The 8739-nt window shown below is 47.8% G+C and overlaps 1 protein-coding gene across 2 annotated transcripts in view; it reads left to right on the top strand.

The window, feature by feature from the left end:
• Nucleotides 1–3494: 3494 nt before the first annotated feature.
• The window catches only part of Glce (glucuronic acid epimerase), a 77115-nt gene continuing 71870 nt past the window's right edge, over nt 3495–8739 (top strand). For both annotated transcript variants that reach the window (XM_005393666.2, XM_005393663.2), the window contains exon 1: nt 3495–3680. The gene's annotated coding sequence lies outside the window, so the exon portion shown is untranslated. The remainder of the gene's footprint in view (nt 3681–8739) is intronic.

The following is an 8739-nucleotide window of genomic DNA, read 5'->3' as shown; positions in this document are numbered from 1 at the left end:
CCTTGTGGCTAGCTGTCTGCAAACAACAATGTCTAGAGTTTAGTCAGGGGTCAGCAGGTGGACTGATGAATTCTGCTCCCTCAATCTTGGGGTAATTCACATAGAATTTCAGCCTTTCAACCTAACCAAATAGGCACTCCCGAGAACTCTAAAAGAATGCAGTGGAAGTCGGGTCTGACAGAACCAGATTTCTTCGTCCAGCTCTGCAAACAATACCGTCTTCTGTGGCCCAAGTGAATACACAGTGGCCAGGAAATAGCTATGCCCAAGGTGTGCCCAGAAAGGGGGTCACTGTTCAGACTTCTGAACAAGGATAGAACTGTGACTGTGCTCACCTAGAACAGGTCAGGATACAGGCAGCAGATGCTAAGACCTGAGGAAGAAGCAGACTGGTTCTGCTCTGCTGCTGGTTGGCGCAGACCAGCCACAGATGGTGACAGCGAGGCTGCGGGCAGCCCTCCGTACTAGGAGCAAGCGGGCATCAAAACCTCACACTAAAATCATCTGCAGCACCACTGAGAAACGACGTGCAGGACCCGTGAGTGGGATGCTGGGATTAAATCTCCAAAACAGAGGCCAAGGTGGCTCAGGCTCCTTGGTGCAACATATAAGGAGCGAAGCACTCGGGAGCAGATGGAGAGGTTGCAGGAACAGAGCGTGACTGTCAGGCCACAGAATGGCGTGTCATGCCACAATGACAGATGGCGAGAGGGGAGCCCTGTGTGAGGTGGCGTCCTGCCTTTTCAGATTCACACTCCCTGTGGGTCTGCTACATGGGACCTCTTTGAGAGCCCCTACTTCCAAAGCATTTTGATTTAGAAGGCAAATGTAAGTGTTCCAAGCTTTAGTCTAAGCTGACAGCATCTCATGGCTTTTCTGTTTTTTCACATTTACAGATACCCAGGTTTGTGATACACTAATTAATAAGCGAATTATGGAATGATCTAATTTATGAAACTGAGCATTGGAAAAGAGATGCCACACAAGGATATGAGTCAAGAATAGAGTTTCCTTCCAGTACATTCCTGCCATGAAGACACCAGTGCAAGAGTCAAGAAGGTGGGAGGCATGAGACAGATCAATTCTACTTGTCATTACTAAGAAATTCACTGACTGTGCTAGCACCATCTTTAGTGGCAGGCAGAGGCCTTCAAAAGGTTCTGTCCTGGCCCTTCTGCCACACTCCTACATACTGAACAGGAGTCCATTGAGCCTACAAAGCCAACCTCAGCTGACTTTTCCACCAGAGAGTGGCTCCTGGGGTATAGAATTCCTACCCAGACGGCTCTGAGTGCTTTTCCAGGGCCTATGTGGGCATTTCCCTGCATTCTAGGACTGTACTCTTGAACCCAGGGATGAGAGGGGAAGTGGGAATGGAGCCTGCCATGTGGGCTGGAGTGTCTGTCCCTGGTCTGAGGTCACCTTGCAGTGGGGGCTGGACTGGCTATATAGGAAGTCATGGGAGAGAAGCAGCTTTGTTGTGGGGGTGTGGTAGGCAAGCCTCTCTTCCTGACCTGCTTTGCCCCATCAGGGAACTCTCAAGTAGTCCCATCCCAGGACTCTAAACCCAAATCTGGTCTTACAAGTCATCGAAGTATATTTTCCAAGGCAAAAGGATATAATTTTTTTAATTTCACAGTTTGTTGTATAACTTACATATTTAGATATTTGATAGGTGGGGCTCCATACGCAGCTGTGTCCTGGGCCCTAGGATGTTAGGATCGGTCCTGACTCACCACTTCATACAAAATCACATTGAATCAGCTTGGCTTGCTACTGAAGGCCTTTTACTATTTGGTTTCTTTCTGGTCTTACCTCCCACCTACTCTCCTGCTAGAATCTCCCTACCCAACTACCAAACTCAGAGCCAGGTTCAGCCCACTGTCTTTCTCTGTGCTCAGGTTCACATTATTGAAAGGCTTCTTTGAAAGGCCTCTGTTTCTGCCCCGCATTTATATGGGCAATCTACTATTACCACCCAGCTCAAGCCTTACAGCCACATCTCCTCCCTCTGGACTTCTCTAACTACTTTTGTGTGAGCCAATTATTGGCACTCAAAGTGTGCAACCGTGTGTGGATATTTTTCTTACCATGCACAAGGTGTGCCTATAAGATAAGGAGACATCAATATGAAACAGTTTTCAAACCAGGAAAGGAGGCTGAAAGAAAAAATTCAGAAGAGTAGCTGGGAAATCAAGAGAATGGAGTTAGGTAGGTACTAAAGGCAGGGACAGGCAGCATTGTCAATATGCTGCAGAGAGGTCACTGGGGAAAACATCCTGAAATACACTATTTGTCCATTAGGAAAGAGGTCTTTTGTAACCACTGAAAGAGTAGCAGATTGTGTGGGCAATAGCAACATTGTAGAGGCGCGCGGATGAGAAAGTGGAGACAGAAAATATACTTTAATGCTTCTCAAGCAATGTGATTCTCAGAAGAATGGAGATAGGGCAGCCTGAGGTGGTACAAGAGGAGGGGTTTTGGTGTGTTCCAAGCAGGGGGAGACAGTGTGTTTGGGGGAGAAAAGACTGAGGCAAAGAAACACCTGATAACGGGGGAAATCTGACTAAACTAAATCTGGGCCCCGCAGCGATCCAGTCAGTGCATAGGTGCAGGGGTTAACCTTGGTGAGAAGAAAGAGACTTCTTAGTGTGGTTAAGGAGAGGAAGGAAGATGAAAGAAGGCTACAGGACAGGCATAATAATGAAGAGACTGCCTTGAGCGTACAGGGATTGGCTGTCAGTACACAGGAAGAGCTAGATTTCATGTTTTTAACACCACAGTCTCCGTTCCTTCATTTCCCATTTATTCAGCGCCCTGCGTGTGCTGAGCACCACTGGACACTGCCTCCACAAAGATACGTCTTCTCACGTCATTTTGGAACTTGCTACGTTGGTGACTCAAGTGCGATTCACTTTTTTACTTTATAGAAAACTTGGAAGAACCAGAAGAGTCCTTTGTCGGACCAGATGTCCCGGGTTGGGGCTTGGAACACATGGGCATCTTAATCATGTCGCCCTGTTTGAAGTGCAGAGGGAAGCGAGGCCGAAAGGGGGTAAGAAGGCATCTGCATCAAACGAAGGTGCAGAGGCGGGTGACCCGAGGCGGGTGCACCTTTAACCTGGAAGATGGATCTCCCAGGGAACCGCAGGCAGTACTCTGACCAAAGGTAAGAGAGCCTCAGTTGACACAAGTGTGAGACCGGCTTCTTCCCCAAATCTGGTGTGTCTACGGCGACTGAGCAGGACCAAACACCAGCCAAGCAGCCTCACCCAAGCTACCTTGACGATCGTCCATTGCCTCTGACTCCTTCAGGTCACTACTACTCTGTTCATAGTTTATTGATGAAGGGCGGGGCGAAGCATAGTTCGTCTTTTACAATTGGTCATCGTGGGCCCCGAGTCCCGCCTCCTCCTCCGCCGTCAACAGGCTGCCGAGGCTGTCACTCGAGGAGCCGCCGCGGCCCCGCCCCCGCCGTGGCCGGGATCTCGCGGGAAGAGGCGGGCGCGGCGGCGCTCGGTCTCTAGGCTGCGCGCGGAGCGGGAGGGCTCTTCTCACAGCGGTGCTTCCTCGCGCGGAGGTCGGAGCTGCGGCACCGCAGGCCTGGGCCGCCGCTCGTGCGCCACCCTGCTCTCTCGTCTTCCGGGCTCTGGGTCCGCTCGCCCTCCGCCGCTGCCCAGGTGTGGAAGCCCTGCGCGCGGTTCCGCGGAGGGGCGGGCGGGCTGCGGGCGGGGGCGGCTCCGGGGCTGCGTGGGCTCGGGGTGCGAGGTGCGGGCACCGCTGCGCGGTCTGGGGCGGGGGGCGGCGTGCGGGGCTCCCGGGGCTCTGCGGGCTTCCGGTAGGGGTTGCGTGGCTGCAGAGGGGGCCCCGGGGCTTCGGGGTCGCGGAGGATGTGCCAGGGTCCCGCGATACCTTGAGCGGGGCTGGTGAGGTTCGGGGAGCCGGGGACTTCGTACCAGGGTCCGGGCTGCTGGGGAGCAGAGGAGCAGGTGAGCGAGATCCGAAGTGCCAGGGGACGGAGCCTCGGCGTCTTCGGGTTCCTCCGAGCGGGGGTGGGCGTCCGTTCCGCATGCCTGGGAGAAAGCGGCGGAGTGTCGGGGTTCCAGGGACCGGGGTCTGTTTGCGGGAGTCTCGAGATGTCTGCCCCTCTGGCTGTCCTGGGGGCGGAAGGGGAGTACGGCGGAGACCCAAGTCTGCTGGGGTTTCTGCTTTGCCCAGAGGAGGGCAGTACCCTGGCATGCTCCTCAGTCGTTTTGAGGGCGACAGGGCGAGTTAGGGTCGACCCCACTCCGTGCTCTCGCGGTGTGGGCGCGGCTCGGCGGGCGTGGGTCTCCCGGCGGTGGGAGGGGGCTTCAGTGGCACCCGGAGTCGTGCACTGTAGTTAGGAGGTGTGGAAGCATAGCTTTGGGTCTGGTCTCCTACTCCCTTAGATGCGATTGGCTCGATGCTTAGTCGGGGGATTGATCCGTGTCGCTGCCCAGTTGGAAAAATAGTGGATTTGTTCAGCATTTTCGTGCCTCCGCCTCGGGATCCCCGTGGGGGCGCGCCGGAGCTCTGGGACCGCGGGCGTGTGGGCTGAGGTCCTCCAGGAGGCGAGCGTCCGCGCAACTGGTAGCTGTCAGGCGGAGGAAGGCTCTGTGGGTTCGGCTTCCCTTCCTAGGTGGTCTGCTTTGCTGATCCCTAGATCTGCCCTGAAGTCTTTTGCCCGAGTGTTAGGCAGAGTCACGTAGAGCTGGAAAGTGTATTCTCGCTTCCCTCCTTTGAAAAGCTTTTGTGGAGAAGGATAACTTCCAGTTTAGCTGCCAAAAAATGGCTTGGAATTGAAAGCCCAGAGCTAAATCTCTGCAGAAGCGTCATTTGCAAACTGTTAAATATGGCTAATAGATTTGGGAGGCTGAGGAAGGAGGATCGAAAGTTCCAGCCCAGCTTGGGCAATTTATCGTGACCCTGTCTCTCAATGAAATTTTAAAAGAGGGCTGGGAATGTAGCTCAGTTCAAAGGCCTTGGGTTCAATCTCTAGTACTGGGGCGGGGGTGGGAGATGGGAGTGTGGGGGTGTGGATAATGTTAGAGCTGTTTTAGAAAATCTTGCTAATGAGTCTGATCTTTCACAGATTTGGGTGTCTACTCCGGACTTAGGTGGAATTTAAATAAAATGACCTGTGTGTGTGTGTATTGGTTTTTTAAAATGTCGAAGTCAGAAAGCCTGTGCACTTGCCTGACAGCAGTAGTCTAGATTAGGAAACCCAGTGTGACAAGCCCTGGAGCCTGTGTTCATAATAGTTCTGTAAATCTATAATCTGCGCTACCTGCCTGGCAAGCGCAAGGTCGTGAGTTCGGTTCCCGGTACCGGAGAAAAACAAAAAAAACAAAAAAAAACCAACAATATAATCTGCGCTAAACAGACAAATTTGAGTACGCTGAAGTAAAGAACTGTGCCTGCTTCAGTCTTTCCATATTGATAGTTATATATATATTAAATGAATTTCTTTTCATCTCAAAATTAGGGATAATATACTGGTTTTTTTTTTAATTTTGCAATCATCTTTATGAACAAGGGAATGCGGTGTAGAACTAGGGATATGTAACTCCTTAGGGGGCTTAAAGTAGGTTTTTGTGGTGGTTCAAACCAAAATACATGATTGGCTTTTTTTTTTTTTTTTTTTGTAATGCAGATTGAACGTAGGGTCTTGTGTATGCTAGGCAAGCACTGCCCCACTGAGCTGTACCCGCGCTTGTACCTTAGCACTGTACCCTGCCTTTTAACTTTTCTTTTGAGGCAGACCCTCACCAGGTTGCCCAGTGCTGGCCTCAAACTTTCCAACCTCCTACCGCAGCCTCCTGAGTAGGGATTATAGGCTGCACCACTGCACCCTGCCTGCTTGGCGTTTACGTTCATTAAAACCAGTCAGTTGAGCAGGTATTTGAAAGTAGAGCCAAAAAAAGACTAAGTGGATCTTTTTTTCTCCCCTATTTTAGGTAGACAAATGATAAATTGTGTAGATTTCAGAATTTTTATAAAAGAGCTTTTGTGATTTCTAAGTAAGCATAGATTGATCGGTGAACAAATAAATATATGATTATCTGGTGGGCGTCAGCATTGGAGGTACAGTGATTCCGGCACTCCTGTACCCTACATCGAGATGAAGCAGAAAACAGTAAATAAAATAAACAAATTGTGATGCTGCTATGGAAGAAATACAGAGAGTACTTGGGACTTGGCTTTCTTTTTCTTTCTTTTTTTTTTTTCTGTAATTCTCGAATGATATTGACGTGTGTTGTGATAACCAGGAAGCAAGCAAGCTAGTACTCTACCTTCTGTATTACTAATGAAAGGTGAAGTAAAAACCAGTGGCGTTTGGCTGCAAACTGTATGTTGACTCTTTGAGAATGCTTCTGTTATGTAAGAATATCACGTCTTTTAAGAGTGTGCATCAAACTTATCCATGTTTGGAAGACTCTTTGGGAGGGAATTGCATGGTAGAGAGCTGTTTAATTTATATTTTTATGCTACTTAAATCAATTTCAGTGGGTAGACATGACAAGTGCAAAGTAGAGAAGTCAAACATTAAAATATTTTCAACACTGCAGATTCTGTGACATGTACAGTATTTTTAAGTCTTTTTGTCAGTGTTGCCACTCGCACCTGTTTGTAGTAGTGAAGGAAAGAGTAAGGGGAGGTGGGGAACACAACAAAATAAGAAAAGATGTAGGCTGAAGGACAGTGTTAAAACATACTGAAAAAGATGTTGAGTATGTAGTTATATAAAGTTAAATTATTTTTTTTTTTGTTTTGTTTTGAGACAGGGTCTTGCTATGCAGTTCAGGCTGGCCTTGAACTTCTTTGTAGCCCAGGCTGACCTCAGATTCATAGCAATCCTCCTGCCTCAGCCTCCCGAGTGCTGGGATTTCAGGTGTGCAAACATATGCATGTCTAATAGATACTTTTTTTGTGAGGCATAGGAACCATAGAAATAATTTTACAGTTAAATTATTATGCAGGCAATTAACAACAGAATCAAAGTGTCTTTTGAATTTTTTTTTTTTGAGACAGGTCTCACTGTGTAGCTGAGGCTGGCCTTGAACTCACTGCGATCCTCCTCCCTAGGCCTACAGAGTGCTGGGACTACAGGTGTGCACCACCATGTAGAGGTGCACCACCAGCTCCAAATGTCTTTTGAATTATTATTCAAAATGCTACCTTCATAAATGTGATGCAGTAAAGCAGTTTCTAGAGAGCAAATCATGACATGAATTCCAGTCTTCAGCAATGTGACTTTGGATAATTCCTTAGTCTCTTATACTACTGCCAGGGTAATTTTTCTGAGATGCAAATCTGTTCATTATTTTGTTTTGTTCTTTCAGTATTGGGGATTGCACCAGGGCTTTTCACACAGAGCTAATCTTCAGCTTTTTCTTGGTTTTTATTTTGAGAGCTAGAGTCTTGCTAAGTTGTCCAGGGCTCATATTTGCAGTCTTCCTGCCTCAGCCTTCCAGAGTGCTAGGGTTATTCATTGCTTCTTTCTGAAAACGCACACTTCTCCTTTACTTGTAGGATTTGGTCGTAACTTATGTTTCCCAGGCCTTTCATCATCTGGCTTATCTGTATTTCCCCCACCATATATCTTGAGCTCCAGTTGAATGAACCATACTGTTTCCTGACTCAGCCTTTGCTATGTTCTCCCCACTGCTTACCACCCCTTTTCTTCTCTCTCTCTCATCTTTTTTTTTTCAGACATGGTCTTACTATGTAGTTCAGGCTGGGGCTTGAATTCACTGTAGCACAGGCTGGCCTTGAACTCACAGTGAACTTCCTGCCTCAGCCTCCCAAGTGCTGGGATTACACATATGTGCCACCATGCCTGGCCCCTTTTCTTCTCTTGTCTTCCTGTAAAGTTGACTGATTTTTCAAGATACAACACTCTGCTTTTTAGGTCTCCTGTGTCCTCTCGTCCACTTTCTATCCACCTCGCTGGGTTAGGCACTCCATGTATCATCTTGTTCATTCAGCGTCTTACGTTCCTTAGTGTGCTGTCATTATCTCTCTCTCTCTTCCTCAGTTTAAAGGCAGGTTGATTTTTGTCTTACTACTTTTTCAATCCCCATTTGTTTTTTTGCACATAGTTGTCTCATTAAATGCTTGAACTCTCAATACCAAGATTAATGTCTTCATAATGTTGGGGATAAATTAATCTCAGGCATGTTCTATTTTCTGAAAACTTTTAAGGTTCCTAAATTATTTTCTTGCCCCTGTGACCATAAATTGATATTGGAACCATAGTCCTTAGCCTCATATTTAGGATACTTGCCTCACAATAGAAGTTAAACCTGCAGAAGTCCTGTAGAATTTTGAGGCAACCACTAATCCCTATCTTTAAAATTGCCAGGACAGATAATAACTATTGAGCAATTTTTTTTTTTTTTTCGGTTTTTTTCTGGTATCGGGAATCGAACTCACAACCTTGTGCTTGCCAGGCAGGTGCTGTGTTACTGAACTAAATCCCCAGTCCCTACTATTGAGCAGTTTTAAAGCTTGGCTATCAGTAATTTGGTAGATATTTTATCTTGGTTGCTTTTTACTTGGAAAATAATAATGTCAGTGTTTGTGGGGTTTGGTAGGATTAGGGGTGGGCACTGAGGTTTGAACTCAGGGCCTAACACTAAGCTATATTCCTAGTAGTCTTTACCCTTTATTTTTGAGACAGGGTCCCACTAAGTTGCCCAGAGTGGGCACAAACTG

The sequence above is a fragment of the Chinchilla lanigera genome, unplaced genomic scaffold (assembly GCF_000276665.1).
Source record: "Chinchilla lanigera isolate Chin_1 unplaced genomic scaffold, ChiLan1.0 scaffold00049, whole genome shotgun sequence".
NCBI classification, from domain to species: Eukaryota; Metazoa; Chordata; class Mammalia; order Rodentia; family Chinchillidae; genus Chinchilla; species Chinchilla lanigera.
This window is presented reverse-complemented; position numbering and strand designations above follow the sequence as displayed.